We start from the raw sequence: 21,130 nt of genomic DNA on the forward strand, positions 1-21,130 counted from the left end.
TTTCTTCGGCTATTTAAGTTCTTTTGTGATTCCGTACGAGTTTTAGGATTGTGTGTTCTTGTTCTGTGAAAAGTACTGTTGGTATTTTGATAGGGATCCCATTAAACGTGTAGATTGCTTTGGGTGGTATAGACATTTTAACAGCATTTGTTCCAATGGTTTGGACTAACTTTGCATTCCCCTTTTGTATTACATTTATACAGTATCCCCTTTGCTCTTTAAAGCCTTGAAAGCCTTTTGAAGCTACTGTAGCTTTGTCGTAGTTTGCTTTTGTCATTAGGAGGGTGCGTAAAAACCAGGTCTGTCTCTCCAAAGAGCCAGATAGTAATAGGAGTCAGGGGTGTAGGTCGGCACTTTCGTACCCTGGAAAGGTTGGGAGTGCAGGAGGGAAAAGGCTCACGGGAAATTTGGTGTACTCAAAACGGTCCTGAAAACTCAATTTCAGTAAAGTACATTTTGGGCTCAGTGCATTGAATCTGTGACCTCCTGTAAGATCCTGCATTTTTGCCTAATGTTTACTTAAGCCTCTAACTTTTAAGAGGTACCCCTCCCGCTCTCCTACCAGGCTCAAGCCCTCCCCAGAAGATACTCACTTGGTTTTGCAGGATTATGGAGATCCAGCAAACGTAGCAAAGGCACTTCCTTTTTTAGGTGCCTTTTTTTCTCTGGCCTCATAGCTTAGTTACTTATTTGCACGGGACCCCTAAGTTAGAATGCTGGTGTTTTTTTTCTGTTGCTTTCTCTTGAGGGCTAATGATTTCTGCTGGAATGCAAATGAAGCATCTCAAATTTTCCAGATCTTTACTGTGAAAAATCCCGGACTGTGGCGAATGAGGATATTTTATTAATTCCTGGAAATACTTGCTAAGAATACTTTTCTAGAGTGCTTATTTGTAGAGTAAAAACTGTGACTTCAATTTCCATTACCATGCAGTGAACATAATTTTTGTGAAACAGTGGCTGTAAGGATCTAGAATTAACACTATATGGCTCGTGTTCACCAAATCTGTATTTGATACATTCAGTGCAGTGTTGCGAGTTCTGGCTGTTTAACCAGTGGAATTATTCATTACGGAAGTCGATTTTTAAAAAAAAATTTTTTTTAACGTTTATTTATTTTTGAGACAGAGAGAGACAGAGCATGAACGGGGGAGGGTCAGAGAGAGGGAGACACAGAATCTGAAACAGGCTCCAGGCTCTGAGCTCAAACTCACGGACCGTGAGATCATGACCTGAGCCGAAGTCGGCCGCTTAACCGACTGAGCCGCCCAGGCGCCCCTACAGAAGTTGATTACGGACAGCTTATCGGAGTTGACTTACAGTTTCGTTCATTGTTTTTCATAATTAACCAGGTAAAATGATGACAAATAAGTCAGTCATTTTCTTTTTAATTAAAATAAGGAACTTACAAACGATTCTTCGGTTTTATGTTCCGTTATGTAGAGAAGTTCACAGGCAGCCAGGACATGGGGTAATTATTCAGGAATTTCATTTGCTAGTATTTGTGTGTTGAAGGTACAGAGGGGAATGAGAGGTTTTACGATGTCTTTGCCAAGTCAGAATTGCCTTGTAAAGGACCTTACAGAAATTCCTAACTGTTTCTGAGCCTTTTAAGCGAAGAAACGGAAAGTTAGTACTCCTTCGATAGTTGTGGTAGGGTGGCTCATGCTAGCTGGCCGAAGGAGTGGAGGGATGCCACTATCCCCTACTCCGGGAGAAGAGAGGAGTGTTGGTGACAAAGCCCTTCCTCCCAATCGGAGCTTCCTTGTTAAAGTACATAGTATAATTCTCCCAGGCAATAGTGCGGGAAGCAAAAAAGGGAAGAGGAACTTAAAAAAAAAAGGACTGAAGGGAGTTAGCACATGATTTGTAGTAAGTAGTATCTCTAGGTCAGCAAGGAAGACTGAATGAATGGGTAAGAAACTGGGAGATCCGGATACCAGAAATGGATAAAGGGGAGAAAGCGCATGGAAATAAACACAACATGGTTTTGGGATCAAGGTGATACGGGACTAATGATCTGAATTTACATAGCAGCTGTTCTGCTACCCTGCAGGAAGATACCTCACCCAGCTGACAGGCTCTGACTGTAGTGCCTTCGGGTTTTGAGCCGAGTCACTTGGGTATACCCATAAACTAGTTTAAAAAACGACATGGTTGATGACGATTTGCTTCCAGTAATAAGTTAGAGAGGGGTACTTTTGCTTCGTCGGGCAGTCACCCGGGGAGATTTGAGATGGAAACATAATGTATGTTACTGCCCTTGGTGAGCAGATACCCTTTCTTCATGGTCTGACTAGTCAGCTGGTTCCTGGAAGGCAGAAGACTGGTTCTTTTTCATCTCAGAGTTTGACATACCACCTTACATACAGTAGGAGCTCAGTTAATCTCTGTTGATGCTATACATTTGGTAAGCATTCACTGTTGAACCTGCATGTTGCCCATCTGGCCACATACCCCAGGGCAAGCTTATTCTGGGAAAACTATTAGCCTCGTATTGCTTTACTGTGTGTGCGTTTTGTTGAAATTAAGCTGTGACCTGAAGATGCCTTACGAAAGACATTGCCTTATTGTAGGTTGGATAGTTTCTAACACGAGTGGAGGATAGTAGCTGCGGGTGGTGCTGTAGAAATCTCAGGTCAGGGGCCTAGGCAAGTTTGAGATTCTCACCGTGCATTCTGTTGGATTTGATTTTTTTTTTTTTTTTGTATTGTTTTAAAACCCCTGGCAACTTGGGATCGTAGGAAAGACAGAAAGAGTGCTGTACTTGGCATGGCATAGAACCTGGGTTTTGTGCTGGTTGGACTTGTGCTTGGACTTCATGCCTAATCTTGACCTTGTCCATGAAGTTTTCTGTAAGGAAGCCATGTTTTATGTTTCTTTCTTTCTTTTTTTTTTTTTTTTTTAATATATGAAATTTATTGTCAAATTGGTTTCCATACAACACCCAGTGCTCATCCCAAAAGATGCCCTCTTCAATACCCATCACCCACCCTCCCCTCCCTCCCACCCCCCATCAACCCTCAGTTTGTTCTCAGTTTTTAAAAAATATGGAACGCTTCATGAATTTGTGTGTCATCCTTGCACAGGGGCCATGCTAATCTTCTCTGTATCGTTCCAATTTTAGTATATGTGCTGCCGAAGTGAGCACCATGTTTTGTGTTTCAAGTAGTTTCATGTTTGGCTTCTGTTGTTTTTCAACCATTCTTTGAAAGACCTTCTCCACTACCAGATTGTTAGAAAAAGATCCTTTCGTGTTTCTTCTAGTCCTTTAGTGGCTTCATGCTGTATATTTTTGCTGCACTTAGAGCTTTGTGTAGTATATGGGCAAGGTAAGGACTCAGTTTGGGATCCCCACCCCCCCCTTACTGCATACCCATTTAATTAATAGTCTTTACCCCAGTGATTTGAAATGCCACCTCCATTTTATACTGAGTTCCTTGGTATATTCATTAGTTCCTGCACTTTCTAATCTGTTCAGTTATTAGGTTTATTTCTTCAGATGTCAGCACCGCACTGTTTTAACTATTGTAGCTTTATAATGTTTCAGTATTCTATAGGGATGGCCCCTACTCTTTAGTCTTTTTCAGAAGTGCCTTGTCTATCTTTGCTTGATTTTCTACAAGACTTTAAAATCGCCTCGTCTAGCCCCTAAGGGAATCGCTGGGGGTGCTGGAAAGCAAACCTTCCTCTGTGATGAATGATCCTGGATTCTGAGAGCCCCATCTGCATTGTAAATCTGGAGACTTGGTTTCAGACTTCGTTCTGACGTTCACTGGTGCTGCAGTGAAAAATTAGATTTGTGTTTTACAGCTTTGCAGATGTGTACAGGTGCTTTTAAAGAATTACTGTGGGGGCGCCTGGGTGGCTCAGTCAGTTAAGCGTCCGACTTTGGCTCAGGTCACGATCTCACGGTCTGTGAGTTTCAGCCCCGCGTCGGGCTCTGGGCTGATGGCTCAGAGCCTGGAGCCTGTTTCAGATTCTGTGTCTCCCTCTCTCTCTCTGCCCCTCCCCCATTCATGCTCTGTCTCTCTCTGTCTCAAAAATAAATAAACGTTAAAAAAAAAAAAAGAATTACTGTGTACTTGCTGTTTTTGTCCCTTTTTCAATCAGTAGATATAACCATTAGAAAACTCCTCAATTTTTTAGCGTTGCAGAAGGGCCCTCCTACTTGCAAACGTTGGGGACAACTGGTTGAGAGTTCTCTAAGCTCTTCTCTGTTCTAAAATTCAGTTCTAAATAATAAAAGGTGGTATATCATCAATCCAATCAAGGATTGAATTTAAATCTTTGTAGCCACTGAAAGGGCTACTCTACCAAGAGAAGCTGCAGAAACGTTTCTTGGCAAGATCATTTGTCTGTGTCTTTCTTTTCCTCTGTAAGCAGTTGGTGTTTTGAAAGGAAGCATATTGTCTAGATTTTCAAAGTTCTCTAAAAACAGGATGGGGGAGTGCGTTATTTTCGAAGCTTGTAACACGATTGCATTTTAAGCGGAATTAAGTGCTTTGAAAGCTTGAATTTGTGTTGTCATAGTTGAGTATTTATGATTGAAATAACTACGCACATGTCTTCTTCCCTTTCTGTGTGATCACTGTTAGGTCTAGCGAGAGCCTCTGGACAGAATGGTTGGTTTATAGGAGAAGACAATCAAGGCTGTGATAATTCTCAAAAGTAAAGCTTTACATTTTGAAGGGCAAGTCACATCTATAGTTTGTATGATTCTGTAACAGATGGGGAAATCATGGAACAAATGATGAGAGAAAATTGGCCTTTATCTGTTGGCAAATGGCAGTCAATGAAGAGATGACAATTTTTTTTTTAAATTTTTTTTTCAACGTTTATTTATTTTTGGGACAGAGAGAGACAGAGCATGAACGGGGGAGGGGCAGAGAGAGAGGGAGACACAGAATCGGAAACAGGCTCCAGGCTCCGAGCCATCAGCCCAGAGCCTGACGCGGGGCTCGAACTCACAGACCGTGAGATCGTGACCTGGCTGAAGTCGGACGCTTAACCGACTGCGCCACCCAGGCGCCCCAAGATGACAATTTTTTTGGCTCCTTTTGGAAAATTACTTTCAGGATTCATCGATTGAAAATTGCTACAGGACTTGGGGCGCCTGGGTGGCTGAGTCGGTTCAGTGACTGACTCTTGATTTCAGCTCAGGTCATGATCTTGCTGGTTCATGAGATCAAGCCCTGAGTCGGGTTCTGCACTGACAGTGTGGAGCCTGCTTAGGAGTCTCTCCCTCTCTGTTTGGCCCTCCCCCACTTCTCCCTCTCTCTGTCTCTGTCTCTGTCTCTCTCTCTCAAATAAATAAACATTTAAAACTAATAATAAAATTGCTACAGGACTTAAAACTCTAAAAACATTTACCAGAAAGTCTAGAATTGTATACTGAATAATATTCTGAAGTTAAGGTTGAGGTTTGGGATATGTTGAGTCTAATTAAACCAGACTCAGTCTATTTAAGAGTCTAATGTTCTTAAGGAGGAATAAACATAATTAGATAAGCTGATCTAAATTACCATTATTAAAATTAGAAAGGTTGGAGAGGGGAGTTTAAGAAAACAAAAATATAAGCAGAAAATAATCCTGAGAATGAAAGTCAGTTTATTGAATCTTCAGATGTTGTTTGTGTGCTGAAAAGGAATAGAATGTCCCAGGAATGTGAGACTTCTTCAGATAAAGCTCTTGAGTTTACATTTCCTTTTTTCAAGAGTACATGTGACTAGAATAAGTCAAAATCTGAGCCCCAATTCCACATTCCTGGGAGGGAAACTGGCCCCTTTTGGGTAGTGCCTGTCTCCATCCAGGTCCAGTCAGCCGTGGCCACAGGGTGGGGGTGGAGGTCACAAAGCCCAGGGTTTCAAAGGGTCATTAACCCCTCAGTTTCTACTAAAGTCAAACGGCACCTTAAAATGGACTTGTGTTTCAGTTGTCATCACAGATTACGTTTTGGGAAATAGGTATTTTTTTCCTTGGAGTTCAGTTCGATCTTGCGGACTCTTTGCAGCCTTAAAAAGCTTTAATTTACAGTCTGTTAGAGCGCCCGTGTAGCCCCGTCCTGGCGAACACTGGGCTTTTTCATATGTTTTAATCTCTACTAATCTAGTAAGTGAAAATGGTGTAACACATCGTGGCTTCAGTTTGCATTTCTTCAGTACTTCGGAAGGTTGGGCATTTTTGCGGATCTGCTTTTTCCACTAGCCATCAGGGGGATGGGAACTTAGTTCCTTTCTGTTCTTGTTCAACCAGATTGGTGGGCTACAGGGCGTCTTTCGTAGCGTGCCACTTTGGAGGAAGTTCCAGCTTGTTCTATCAGCCATCAAATTAGCACTAAAAATGGCTCATCTCAGGACTGGCTCAGGTGGAGTGAAGTGCCGGCCGAGCATTAAAGGGAAGTGGTCACAGGGCAGGTGTCATGGTGGGAACCGTCGTGATTGGTAGACAGCAAACCGTCACTGCAAATCGAGCTCAGCGTGGACGGAGGACTGTATGGTTTAGAAAGTTACTTTATGTAGGCAAGCGGCAAAGTCCTCTGAAGGCTTAGAGATCTGGGCCTGGCGTGGCGTTGTCAGTAGGTGCGTTTGTAGCAGTAGGTCTTGCTGTTTAACATCAGGTGAGTGTTCCGAATGAAATCGTGCCATGACGCAGCCTTTGGAGAGATTTTTGCACGTATCTCGTGTTTAAACCTTTCCTTTTGTTATGTCTTCAAAGCTCAACAGAGCTGGGCGGGCCGATAACGTGTAATTCTCTTGAAATTAAATTAAAAACAATCACGTTACGGTAGGTTGGTTGGGGTGTAGGGCGTTTTCCACCTCTGAGAATGTTAGAGCTCGTGCTTTGGATTGTCTTGAACATATACTCCATTTGGCTGGATGTTTCTTTAGATTTTAATATTCATGAGCACTGTCATCGTGCTTCTTAGCATTGAATTAAAGCCAAGGTAGGGCTGTCGAAGGCATTTTCGCCTTTCTTTTGCGTTACTTCCTTGACTGGGCTCTCTCCGCTTCTGGGTTTCTGCCAGTGCAGATGAAGGTTTACTTCATTAGCTCTCAGTGTACAACAGTGAATGGAAAACATAAACATGCGTCTGTTCTTGCATGTCGAACTTTCCCCTTCCCCTTTGCAACCAACTCCTTTGGGGAAGCTGAAACTGAAGACCCGTGTCTGAATAGCATTTTAACAGTATTTCTCATTAATATGCTTTGTCAGTCCTCAATTTGCAAGAAAGGCACTGTCAGGATGTTCTTGGTTTGAAGCCAGGATGCTTTGATTTCCGTCCTGTTAATTTCTTATCCGTGACCCTCTGCTGGGAAATGCCCTCCCCCTCCCTTCCCGTTTGATCACATTCAGGAGAAAAAGTAAAACTTCTGATATCTTTTTTAAATTGTTCACGTATTAATAAGATTGCCACCTCTTCCTCTCTGTGTGAAGATGTAATATAGTATATACTTTTGCTTCAGTAGTTTTTCTGAATTTTGACCTTTTTTATTTGAGAAAAAAACCTAAAGGAAGGCATAAGGTGGAAAGTTGTTGATTATTCTCTTTAAATGTCTTTCCTCTTACAGATGTCATCTTTAAGTGTAGGTTTTAAACCAGAAATATCCCCTACAACTTGACTCACAGAAAGTAATCTGGAAGAGATTTACGTGCACATCAGATCTACATGAGATCACTGGGTGAGGTCACCAAGGGAAAGGTCCAAATAAACACATCTAAAATCTGGTAATCTCGTAATTCTCTGGCATTTTGGAAGATGATAGGTACTATAGAGAAAAAGAAACCATTAAAGATGTTGCAATTTTATGTGGGGTGGGGTCAGAGAAGATAGTATTTGAATAGAGATTTGAAGGAGGCGCGAGGGGTGTGGGGTGGGTGGGGAGGGACATTCCAGGAGAGGTCATAGCAAATGCAAAGGTCTTCCTCTTTGGAATGGCTGCTCCCTGGTGTGTAGAGGGAATTGGCCTAGGAAGGCAGCCAGGCCTGAAGTAGAATGAGAGAAGGGGGTGGGGGTGTGAGGGAGAGGGGATGAGAGAGAGAGAGAGAGAGAGAGAGAGAGATGAGGACAGAGTGGTAAAGGGAGGGAAGGAGGCAGGTCAGGTAGCTATCTTCTAGGTCATTGTAAAGGTTTTGGCTTTGACCTGAGTGAGGTGAACAACGATTAGAGGGTTTTGAATAGAGGAGAGACATGATCCAACTTCCCCTTTGATAGACTTGCTCTGGTTTCCATTCAGAAGAGAACAGGAGCAAAGGGTAGAGGCAGGAGACCAGGGAGAGTCCTCAGGTGGGAGCTGCCTGATGGTGGCCCTGGGTTGGGATGGAAGCAGTCGAGGTGGGAGGAGTGTTCTGATTTTGATATGTTTAATTTTTTTTTAAATGTTTGTTTATTATTGAGAGACAGAGAGACAGAGCATGAGCATGGGAGGGGCAGAGAGAAGGGGAGACACAGAATCCAAAGCAGGCTCCAGGCTCTGAGCTGTCAGCACAGAGCCTGATGCGGGGCTCGAACTCACAAACCATGAGATCAAGACCTGAGCCAAAGTCAGACACTTAACTGACTGAGCCACCCAGGCACCCCGATTTTGATATATTTAAAAGGCAGAATCACCCGTGGTATTTGCCGATGGATCCGATGTGAGCTATGCGAGGGAGAGGGGGGAGAGAAGTTAAGGATGCCTAGTGTTTTTTTGTTTTGTTTTTTAATATTTATTTTGAGAGAGAGAGAGTATGCGAGTAGGGGAAGGGCAGAGGGAGAGAAAGAGTCCCAAGCAGACTCCGCATTGTCGGCTCAGAGCCTTCTTACTTTAGATACAGAGAAATTATTTTCCCAAGGTGTTTCTTAATAGGTTGCACAACTTGTGTCCATATTTTCAGTGCTTCCCTTCAGTTTAGTCTTTTCACAAATTGAACAGTCTGATACTTGCATAATGGGAAGTGGTTCGTAAATTTCGATGGCGTTTCGGGTCCTGTTTCTAGGGCCTGTGCGATTTTGCCGGAGTCCCTGCCATGCTGCTATGCGGTGTTGATTCAGTGAGTGAATGAACTTAGGCGAATGTGTGTGTGTGTCTGTGGGGGCGGAGGGTTGTACTACAATGAAGACAGGAAATGTGAAAAATACCATCTTAGCTGGTAGATGGAAGGATCACTTGTCTTGTGAGATTTTCTGCCTTCAGCGTTGCAGAGTTCATCTTGGCTCAAAGCAGCTTAGTAGAAGCACAGGCTTCCATAAGTATGTTGCTTTCCTGTCCTTCCTGAGTTTCTGGGTTCGGGAGTGGGAAGGTACCAGGTTTTGTAAAAGTTCTGCCTCCTGGTGATGCTAAAGGAGAAACCATGGAGGGCCCACGCACTTCCTGTTTATAATTATACTTTGATTTTCCTAGACCATTTACTAAGCCGCCTGAAGTTTGCTTTGTTTTAAACTTTTATTTTACATTATTTTTACTATTAATCTTGAGGCTTATTTCTTTTAAAACGATTCCAGGTTTTTTTACATAAATATTTACACACACACACACACACACACACACACACATTGTCTTATTATGTCACCTGTTAATGTTTGTCTTACTAGCATTTATTTCATTCCTGATTGTCTTGCACATTGATTTATCTACCCTTCCTGGCTCACTTTCCAGTAGAAGCCGAGCTTCACAAAAACAAGAAATTGTCTTTTACTGCATTTTATCCCCAGTACCTAAGTGATAGTAGGTAATAGGTATTCAGTAAATAGTCTTGCGTAAATAAATACTGCAGACCCTATTTTGTATGCTGTAAAATATTCAGTGTCATAAGAAGTTTATCCCATAATGAAAAAGTCTTCTGAAATACTACCTAGGCGGTTGCATAATTACTTATCTTATAGATCTAATTTAATTTGCTTTGAGTTAAGTATTTTGTTTGGTTATTTAGTTTCTTCTGTTTTATTATTGGAAATGACATTGAAAGGAGGACATCTTTATATATAGATCCTTGACCACATTTGTATTTATCCCTTTCACGTATTGTAAAGAATTATTAGTTGAGATCATTTAGGTCTGAACATGTACTGACAACAGAAGTATCATAGTTTACAACTCCATTGACATTTTACAAGGGCCCCTTTCTTCTAGAATTTGATCTCCAATACTGTTTTCTTCTCGTTTTATACTCCTTCCCTTTGGCAAGCCCATCTCTTACTGCTTTTACAGCCAGTGCTGGTGATTTGTGGCCTCTTAACCTCAGGCTGTAACTCTGTATGTGCTAGATCCTGGAGATCCCTCTGTACCTCAAGTTCGCATTCCCCAACGGCATAATGATTATCTTTCCATCAGAATCTGCTCCCCGCTGCTCTGTTCCCTTTTGAGGTAAATGAAAGTAACATCTTTTCAGGCGCCCAAGATGGAAATGTGGGCATGATTCTCAATTCTTCTCTTTCCTCTTTATCCTTAACTAGTTGGTACAAACCCCTTTATTTCCATGCTTTTTCCTCCTCCTCTGGTTTAAGCTTAGTACCACCTCTTCCTTGGACTATTAGATTATTGCTCTGACTTCCTCTATCACTTTGCTCTAATGGATCATCCTTACTGCCAAAGCGGTCTTCCTAAAAGGCCCGTCTTCTATTGCTGTCCTAATTAAATTCCTTCAAACTCTCCTAGTTCCTTACAGAGTGAAGTTTGAGCAGAGACTTCAGCAGAGCCTGTGCTCCGCTTGCCCTCCGCACAGTCCACCCTTCATCATTTCTTGTAATGAGGGATTTTCCTCCCCTTTATTCTCCAGGTGTGTTGCACCCTTGGTGTTCCACGTATGTGTCTTGACTCTTTTGTCCCTCAGTGGCTGGACTCTGTCTAGAATACTGTCCCTCACTTATTCACTTAACATTCACTTGTAAATTCAGCTCCAAGAAGACTTTCTTACTCTTTTCTAGTGATAGCTTCCTTTTCTGTACAGCTGCGGGTGGTGTTTCAGCACTTCTGTGACAGAATATTCAATGTCATTTATAGGTTTGTATGCTAGGCTGTGTGATTGAGTCTTATTTGTCCTTGATTCCATGGCACTTACCGTAAGAGACTATTGTAGAAAAAAAATATTTAACAAGTATTAATTGAATTAATATATCAATGGAAACATCCTTCAAATTGATATCTTTTTAGTGTTCTTCCTTTCTGCTTCTGACTGGGAAGTATCATTTCCATTTAGTCTGAAGAACTTTAGCATTTTTTGTAGTATGGATCTGTTCAGCTTTGGTTTATTGGAAAATGTCTTTGTTTTGCTTTCTTTTTATTTTTAAATAATTATAGTCCCACAGGAGATTTCAAAAAATCACAGTCCCATGTGCCCTTTGCCCAGTTTTCCCAAATGGGGACATCTGGTATACCTGTTACTGTAGTAGCAAAACCGAAAAATTGATCTTAGTATATTTCTATTAACTATTAAGATTAAGATCAATTAAGATTAAGATCTTATTCACTGTTCAGTGTATTTTCAGTTACACTGTGTGCGTGTGTGTGTAGTTCTGTACAATTGTATTACGTGTAGATTTGTGTAAGCACTGCCACTGTCAAGATACGGTACTGTTTTCATCACCGTATAAGGTCTCCCTTGTGCTTTTTAAAAATAATCTCATCCACTCTACCCCCTACACCCTGTTCTCCATGTCTGTAGTTGTGTTATTTTGAGATTGTTACCTACATTGAATTGTACTGTACTTAGTAAAAAATGGGCAGAGGACCTGAATAGACACTTTTCCAAAGAAGATCGGCAGATGGTCAACAGACACATGAAAACATGCTCAGCATCAGTAATCATTAGGGAACTGCAAATCAGAACCACAGTGAGGTATCACCTCATACCTGTCAGAATGCTGCTTTCAGAAAGACAAGACATAACTAGTGTTAGTGGGGATGTGGGGAAAAGGGAACCCTCATGCACTGTTGTTGGGAATGCAAACTGGTGCAGCCACTGTGGAAAACCGTATGGAAGCTCCTCAGAGAATTTAAAAATGGAACTACCATATGATGTGGCAATTTCGGTTCTGGGTATTTATCCAAAGAAAAAGAAAACACTAATTCAAAAAGGTATATATACCCCTGGGTTCACTGCAGCATCATTCATGATGGGAACAGCCTGTGTGTGTGTGTGTGTGTGTGTGTGTGTGTGTGTGTGTGTGTGTGTAGGGATTATCACTCAGCCCTACAAAGAATGTGATCTTGCTTTTTGCAACAACATGGATGGACCTACAAGGTATTATGCTAAGTGAAATAAGACAGAGACAGACCCAGGACCTTGCGATTTCACTTGAATATTAAATCTAAAAAACAAAACAGACAAAAGAAAACAAATAGATTCATAAATATAAAGAACAAACTGGTGGTTGCCAGAAGGGAAGGGTGGGGGGAATTAAGAGATACAGACTTCCAGTTGTAAGATAAGTAAGGCACAGAGATGAAAAGTACAGGGAAAAGAATATAGCCACTGATACTGTAATAATTCTGTATGCGACAGGGGTAGCTAGACTTACCCTGGTGATAATTTCATAATGTATATAAATACCGGATCACTCTGGTGAACACCTAAACCTAATATAACACTGTATGTCAGCTATACCTCGATAATAAGAAAGTTTCACCAAACCCAAGATAATAAACTAATTAAAATTATATGGGTATGGCACTGTTTCTTTAGAAGACCTGATAAACAAATCTGTCTTCACCGGAAATCATGTTCCGCAGCTGTGATCAAAGAGTGGGAATAAGGTGAAGCAAATCATCATGTTCAGGGTGTCTGAGTAATATCGTTTTGCAAGATGAGCTCCATTTTAATTTACAGAAACACTCTTAGGTAAAGTCAAGTGAATTAAAAATTTTTAAAAGCGAATTAAAAATAAACCGCATGAGTGAACGGATTCCCAGTTCAAGAAGTCCTAACAACTGAAAGCGAACTCATTTTTCTTCATTGACTGTATAATCTGTGAGTATTTGGGGAAGTTAAAATAGCGTTAATATTTTTTGTTTTATTGCCGAATATCTGTAACAGTACTTAGGTCCACCTAATGAAAAGATGAGTCAGATACATAGAATGTGCTACTGCCAGCGTGTTTTTAAGGCATTCACTATACAGTGTATCTCATGTCTTACATCCTAATAAAATATCATAATGAAAACAATCCAGAATGCCCTTACAAATCATTCAGATCGTTGTCTGTATCAATATTTCTTCCTTTTTATTGCTGAGTAGTAAAGCATCGTATGGATTCACCAGAGTTTGTTCAGCCACCCACCCGAATAACATTTGACTGGTTTCTAGTATTATGAATCAAGCTGCTGTGTTCACGTACAGGTTTCTGTATGGAAATAGGTTTTAGCTTCTGTGGAATAAATGCCCAGGAGTGTGTATTGGCCCAGGGTCCAATGGCAAGTGCGTATTTAGTTTGGTAAGAACTTGCCAAACTGTTTTCGAGAGTAGCTGTACTATTTTCATTTTACATCCGCACCAGCGGTGTATGGGTGATCTAATTTCTCTGGCTCCTCATCAGAATTTGGTGTTATTACTGTTTTTTAATTTTAACTGCTCCAGTGTGTGTGTAGTGATATCTCACTGTGGTTTTGGGTGGCATTTCCCAAACGGCTAATGATGTTGACCAGTGATGTTGGCCATTAATGTTAATAATTGATTGCCATCTGTCTCTCCTCTTTGATGAAGTGTTTCCTTCTGTCTGTTGCTCATTTTATACTTGTGTGCTTTTTCTTTTAACTGTTGAGTTTTGTGATTCTTTATATATTCTAGGTAGGAGGCTTTTGTGGCATGTTCGGTTTCCAGATATTTTCTCCGTGTGTAACTTGCTTTCATCCTCTTAACAGAGTCTTTGCAGCTCAAGACTGCAAAGTTTGATGCTTTTGTTTTTGAAAGTATTTCTGCTGGATGAAAAATTCTGTGTTGGGGATGCCTGGGTAGCTCAGTTGGTTAAGCGTCTGACTCTTGATTTTGGCTCAGGTCATGATCACGGTTCGTGGGGGTGAGACCCACATTTGGCTCCACACTGACAGCATGGAGCCTGCTTGGGATTCTCTCTTTCTGCCCCTCCCTTGCATGCACGCACGCACACACACACACACACACACACACGCACTCTCTCTCAAATTTAAAAAATTCTGTGTGACAGTTTATTTTTTCTCCTTCCTCAGCATTCTAAACACGTCACTCCATTGCATTCTGATTTTCACTGTTTTTTAAATTTTTTTTTTTAACGTTTATTTATTTTTGGGACAGAGAGAGACAGAACATGAACGGGGGAGGGGCAGAAAGAGAGGGAGACACAGAATCGGAAACAGGCTCCAGGCTCTGAGCCATCAGCCCAGAGCCTGACGCGGGGCTCGAACTCACAGACCGCGAGATCGTGACCTGGCTGAAGTCGGACGCTTAACCGACTGCGCCACCCAGGCGCCCCGATTTTCACTGTTTTTGATAAAATGTCCCTTTCTTACATGTTATTCTTATTGTGGTTCCCTTTTTCCTATTGGTGGCTTTGGATGTTTTCTCCTTATCTTTGGTTTTCAGCAGTTTAGCTATCATGTGCCTACGCGTGGTTTTCTTTGTATTTATCCTCCTTGGAATTGAGTGAGCTTCTTGGATCTGTGGGTTGATATCCTCTATCACAGTCTGGAAAGTTCTTAGACATTGTTTCTTCAGGTATTTCTTCTGTCCCCTTCTGTCTTTCTCACCTTCTGGGACCCCAGTTACACTTGTAGTTGAGCCATTTGATATTGTGACACAGATGTTGGGAAACTTTGTTGTGCTTTTTAAATTATTTTTTTCTCTTGACATTTGTAGAAATGTCTGCTGTTTCCAGTTTGCTGTTAAGCGCATTGAAGTATTTATTTCAGAAGTTGTAGTTCTCTTTTCTCCCTTTTCTGTTCAGCTGTTTAGTTTCTGTTTTATTCTGCTGAGATCCTTCCCTGTTCATGTTTACTGCTCATCTTTCCTACAAGATTTTTTTTTTTTTTTTATTAAAAAAAATTTTTTTTTTCAACGTTTATTTATTTTTGGGACAGAGAGAGACAGAGCATGAACGGGGGAGGGGCAGAGAGAGAGGGAGACACAGAATCAGAAACAGGCTCCAGGCTCCGAGCCATCAGCCCAGAGCCCGACACGGGGCTCGAACTCACGGACCGCGAGATCGTGACCTGGCTGAAGTCGGACGCTTAACCGACTGCGCCACCCAGGCGCCCCCCTACAAGATTTTTTAGTACACTGAACATAGTTGGGTCTGCTGGTTGCAGTCCAGGGTCATATATGGGCTTATCTCCGTTGCCTGTTTTTTCTCTTTTTTATGAATCATATTCTTCCTCTCTTGTTCGATGATTTTCTTGTGTGGTGGTCACTGTGTGTAATGAACAGTGAAGCCTGGAGGATACCACACGAAAAGGGCTTGTCCCTCTTTTGGTCATGCTGCTGACACGAGGGACTGAGCTGGGCCTAGACTTTGCTGTAGCAAGAGTCAGGTCCGCTTCATCATTAGCTGCAGATATTTTGGGAGTGGGATTGAGACATTGTTTTTGGGAAAGCTTCAGAATGATCCCAGGAAGACCTTGGAGATTTCTGTGCTTTAGAGCTAGGCTGCCAACTTTTTTTTTTTTAATTAAATTTTTTTTTTAACGTTTATTCATTTTTTGATAGAGACAGAGCGGAGTGGGGAAGGGGCAGAGAGAGAGGGAGGCACAGAATCTGAAGCAGGCTCCAGGCTCCGAACTGACAGCACAGAGCCCGACGCGGGGCTCGAACTCACGGGCCGTGAGATCATGACCCGAGCTGAAGTTGGACATTCAACCGACTGAGCCACCCAGGCGCCCCATAGGCTGCCAACTTTCTGAACAGTGACGGACTCTCGGTTTTATAGCTTGGCTGCTAGTTTTGGGGACACTAATGAGTCCTCTTTGCCCTCCGGTCTGTGGCTTTCTTCTCTGGAGATCTCTCTTTGCCCTACTGTTTCTTAGAAGAAGTTTTCTCAGCTCTCCTTTCTTCCTCCTGGTGTTAGAGGGTGCCTGGATATGGAGCCTCTCAGCTCTTGTGTTCTGTCTGTATGTGTGCCATCTACATTATTTGGTAAAGATCCCAGTGGAAGAGTTGGCAGGTGAGTGCAGACTTGCCCTGTGTCTGGGGCTCCTTGAGATTCTAACCCAACATTTCTGCTCATGTGTGGACATCAAAGGTTTATTAACAGTTCAGCTGGTATTTTCTTACCCCTGTTTACGGCAGGTTCTCCTTCCTGGCACTCTGCTGGGGATGAAAACAGTTGTGGGTCCTGTCTCTCCTAGGAAGGCCTTGTCAATATCTGGTATTTACTTCATTTAGCTTTCTTTCTGTTCTGAGCTTTTTTTTTTTTATTATTTTTTTTAATGGGTTTCTTTCTTTCCTTTTCTTTTGAAACTTTTGGTTTTATAGCTTTCTTCAGTTTATACTCATTATTATGTAAAGTTGCTTTATTAACATTTCTTATGAATATGCTTAACATTTTACTAATGAAGCACTGATACTATCTGTATTAATTTCTGATCCTTAGGCAATCTGTTCCCTTAAGCAGTGGTCTTAAAAACCATTTGATTATGTACTTCATAATAAGAAAATGAGCACAGAGTCCCAATATATGCATACCTTTTTTAAGTTTATTTGAGAGAGAGAGAGATAGAGAGAGACAGCCTGAGTGGGGGTGGGGGGAGGTCAGAGAGAAAGAGAGGAGTGGAAGAGAGAGAATCCCAAGCAGGCTCCACGCTGTCAGTACAGAGGCAGATGTGGGGCTCGAACTCAAGAACTGTGAGATCATGACCTGAACCAAAATCAGGAGTCAGATACTTAACTGACTGAGCCCCCTGGGCGCCCCTGCATATCTTACAAATTATAGATATATACTAGGTTATTAAACTGTATTTTTCCCACGTTTTAAGACCTTAAGCATTATAAGATTCATAAAATTTAAAAATTTTTATATTTACCTGAAATTGTTGATAGTGGATATAAGTTTATTTCAATTCATTGCTTTGATGACTGTGAAAAAATTTTAAGTTGATTTCTATAGATGTGTTCAGATTATGATTGTATTTGACTCATGTAGCTGACAAGAGGAAGTTACCTAGACAAAGTGTCAACTTTGCCATTTTCTTGTTAGCTGTGAGAAATAAGCCCACTGCTCCAGTCAAAGGAGGGACACAGAGACTCGGAGCACAGTGAAGCAAGGCTTTAATCAATGTTCTTGCAAGAGCAGGTGTCTGATGGACAGGCATGCTCGGGGCAGTTACAGCAGACAATTTATCTCCTAGTATGCAAGTCCCTCCCCTGGGTCCTCATTGGCTGAGCACTACAGAGGCAAGTCCCTCCCCTGGTTCCTCATTGGCTGAGCACTACAGGGTTACAGCCTTCCCCGGAAGTCGCCTGTGCCCATGTAAGGCAAAAAGTAGTCTGATTGGAACAAATGTACATTCCTTGAGGTGACACACAGACTCTCAGTCCCTCCTCCCTTTGTTCTTTGGCACGTGCTCATTGCAGAGCCCGTGAACGGAGAGGGGAAGAAGAACCAGGAATCGAAGGGTTTGGGACTCCATTGTGTGTGTGTGTGTGTGTGTGTGTGTGTGTGTGTGTGTGTGTGTTGGGGGGGGGTTGTACATATTTCCAGTAGGTTGTGAACCTACTGTTAACTAGACAGCACTGCTTTTATTTGGTATTTCTGAAAATAGATCATCTCTCTTCCTGCATCAGCTTATTCTTGTGTTAATCAATATTTAATCCTTTTGTTGTTGTTCCAGGAGTCTCTTTTTTTACCCTCCTCTTTCATTTTTGTGAGAATTAGTTTTATTGAAACTGGTTAAAATGACTTGTAATTCCACTTTGCGTGGGCCCCTGTAGACTGAAACCCTGCAGAACATCTCACCTGCCAGTAGCTCTTGGGGCAGGGCTCTCCTTTCCTTATCCCGTAATTGTATACTGTTGGGAGGAAGACGTTCCTCTGCCCTTCAGGATCCTTCTACCTGGACTTAGAATCAAATTGACATGAGACAGATTAACAGGAGAAAATCAAATTTAATAGTGTACATAAAAGGGGAATCCACACAGACATGAAATTGTGAAGACAATGAGGCAACGTGAAGCTTATATGAGCTATGGAGGGGGGTAGGGCCTGAGGATACAAAGGAGAGGAGATCATTAGGGGGAACGTGAGAGGAGCTACGTTTGGAAAAACAAGTTGCCCTATGATACAGATCAGTTTTTTAGGTAAAGGGGAATCTCCCTTAATAGCTCTCTTCCTGATGCAGGCTCTCCTTTCCAGTGCAATTAAGTAGTTGAGGACCAGGGAGAGAGCTTTTCCTGCATCTGCTGGGTTTTGATTACTTTTAACTCAAAATAATGTTTATGCCAAAGTGGCCCATCCTGGGGCAGCCTCCCCCGACCACCTCCTATAATACCTTGATACATGACTGCTGACCTATCGTCCGCAGGAAGACACGGTGTCTTACATATGTTAACTATGAGTAAGGCTTATTAATTCCTCTTCTGTCTTCCTATTCATTTTGTGTTTCCATTTCTCCCTGCCCATCGGGGCCCTGCACTTTGTAAATCATTGCCCTAGAAAACTAGAGCCAGTTCTGTATTTGGGGAGCACATTCCTTTCACATTCTTAGAGCGTTCACTGCCTCTGTTCAGCCAACTTTCCTGTTGATCCCGTTAGAGTAGCTATTCCCCAACCGCCCCCCCTGCCCCTGCCCCTGGCAGGCACATCTAGGGCACAGCAGGATCCTTCTGGAAGTCCTAGGGCAAGCCATCTCTGTGTAATGTCATAGAACGGAAGTGAACAGTCATCCCACGGGACTCAATTCATTCAGGCCAAGTAGGCAAAATATTTCCAAAGGCATCATCTGCTGTAAGTGGACTGGGAGTTCACCTTGCCTTTGCCACTAAGAAGCTGGTGGTAATATTCAGTTATTCCTACTCTCTGAAAAGTACTCATTTGTTAATTGGGGTTTATACCACCTGCCTTCTCTTTGGGCGCTAATGATTAAGTGATGTGCTGAACGCAGAAGTCCATAGTAGATTTCCCAGGGCTCGAACGGCTTTTGGAGGATTGCTGTAGAGAGATTGTGAAGTTTACCTTTCAGAGTGGAGTGCACGGTAAGGTGAGTGGAATGGAAATTTGATAGCTTTCCATTTCCTGACTTTGCAGTGAGCCTCTTATTTAATTTCACATGAAAGGGGGTGGATAGTGGTTAACAGCATCGTCTCTGGAAGCAGAGACTTTTCAGGTGGTAATCTCCGTTCCATTATGTGTTGTGTGACCCTTGGGCCATTCCCTTCTCTGTTCCCTAGTTTCCTCATCTGTAAGATGGGGATCATGCTAGCACTTAACCTCATAGGGTTAGCACGCGGATCAAGTGAAAGACACAAGCTTGTAGAGCAGTTGAGCGGCGTGCCTGGCTTATTAGCATTGCAGGCCCAGGAAAATGTTAGCTAGCCTGCTTCTCCTTTTTTCCTTTCTAAATGTCCTTGTGTGATACAGTCCTGGTTCACATTTCAGCCCAGCAGAGAATTCAGAACACAAACCCTGACCCAAAAAGATGTTTTCAGTAAGAAACCTCACAGTGTTTATGGGAGCGGGGATCTTGTTTTGTTGGGTGGTTGGTCTTGGAGGCCAGATGTTTTCAGCTCCTTTCTGCATGAATTTAATCTCCTTGCGTTCAAGTCGTCAGCAAAAGAGGAGCAGGGGCACCCTCTCTGAATCACTTACTGCCTCGAACAAGATGCAGGGTCACCATTGCCACCGCTCTGGCGAATCTCGTCAGTTTCCCTTGCAGATTTCTCCACACCTTCCCGCTTCCGTCTGTCTTTCCTTGACTGTTGCAGGAATGTGGTAAATAGCGGATTGCTTTCTTGCGGGCAGGGTAGAGACTATCTGGTTGCAAATTCTTGAGGTTGTGGTAAGGGAGGGCCGTGATGTATTGAAATCATATGATCTCGTTAGTTTAATAATATTGTCTTTTTAGTATCTCTGTTTTTTTCCTTTCAGTATTTTTAGGTACAATAGCTCATTTACTTGCCTTCAGAAGGATTTTAATATTGCTGGCCTCTTTGTTAATAGATTTAAGGGCCATTTGTTTTAAGCATCGAAACTGATGAAAATAGTATTTAATGTCTTTGCACTTGTGACACATGAAAATTGATACCATTATACGTCTTTGGTACCTGGATTATATAGTAAGTATTTTAGTAAATTTCCATGGCGTTTCCTTTACGTCTGCAGTTGTGAAGGGAGAAAGTAAAACTGGATATGAAACTGGCTGAAGTGTGTTGTGGTCTCATGTCTGCGGCCTGCCCCTGAATAGGTTGTTGTCACTTTCATTCTCTCTGTCCACTTTATACGTGGAGTCAGTCACGAAACCGTGACCCCTGTGCCAAAAGGCTCCATGGACTTGAGGTCTGCCTTTGGGAGAAGTGGGCTTTTTTCGACTTGGAGAGAAGAGTGATGTCAACTCTTCGGGATTATGGTGGGTGGTGGAGAGAACAGAACAGAATCTGGATCTTGGCATCTTCGTAGCCTTCGGGGTTGACAGATTCCGCTGGCATTTCATGCAGAATTCAAACCTAACAGAAAACTACACAAGTGAAAGAGCTTTTGTTAAGTAAAAAAAAACCCCGAGGATTTCAAACATCAGAATACCTACTGTTGGGAATATCCACATTTCCATGCCTTTTCTCTCGGTGTGTAGATTGGCCATCATCTTCACTTGCAGAAATCAAGCAAGGGCTGGGTGGGACACAGCCAGTGCGTTGGCCACTTGCCACGGGCATCCGCTTTGTCATTTCTAGACAGGTGGGTGTTAGCTACAGTAACTTGAGAATGAGAAAGCGGCACGTCCTCTGCCTTCACAAAAGCCACGGTATCTGCATTTCCCCTGTGCCGTAGCGGCCTAAGTAACCCTGCCCGATTGTGGCGGGGATGCTTCCGCCTCCCTGTTGGAGGACAAGGCCCCGCCAAGTGCGCGACAAGTGCATTTAGCTTTCTGTAGGAGGTGGTTAGCAGCCACCACTTATGAAGCGTCTCTGCCTCCTTGCTGTGTTCTTTGACAGAATGGCTCATCCTCCCCTCGTGCTTCCAGAGGGGGGGAGGGCA

General features: G+C 42.5%; 1 protein-coding gene and 1 non-coding gene across 4 annotated transcripts in view; one reads left to right on the plus strand and one right to left on the minus strand.

Moving 5' to 3' along the window:
• WASF3 (WASP family member 3) overlaps window positions 1-21,130 on the plus strand; it is a 134,802-nt gene that overhangs the window by 29,136 nt on the left and 84,536 nt on the right. The window lies entirely within an intron of this gene.
• On the minus strand, window positions 3,045-3,151 carry LOC122496270. The gene has a single exon (XR_006300748.1). It is a non-coding gene; the product is annotated as a U6 spliceosomal RNA (small nuclear RNA).

This window comes from Prionailurus bengalensis, chromosome A1 (assembly GCF_016509475.1).
Source record: "Prionailurus bengalensis isolate Pbe53 chromosome A1, Fcat_Pben_1.1_paternal_pri, whole genome shotgun sequence".
Classification (NCBI taxonomy): Eukaryota; Metazoa; Chordata; class Mammalia; order Carnivora; family Felidae; genus Prionailurus; species Prionailurus bengalensis.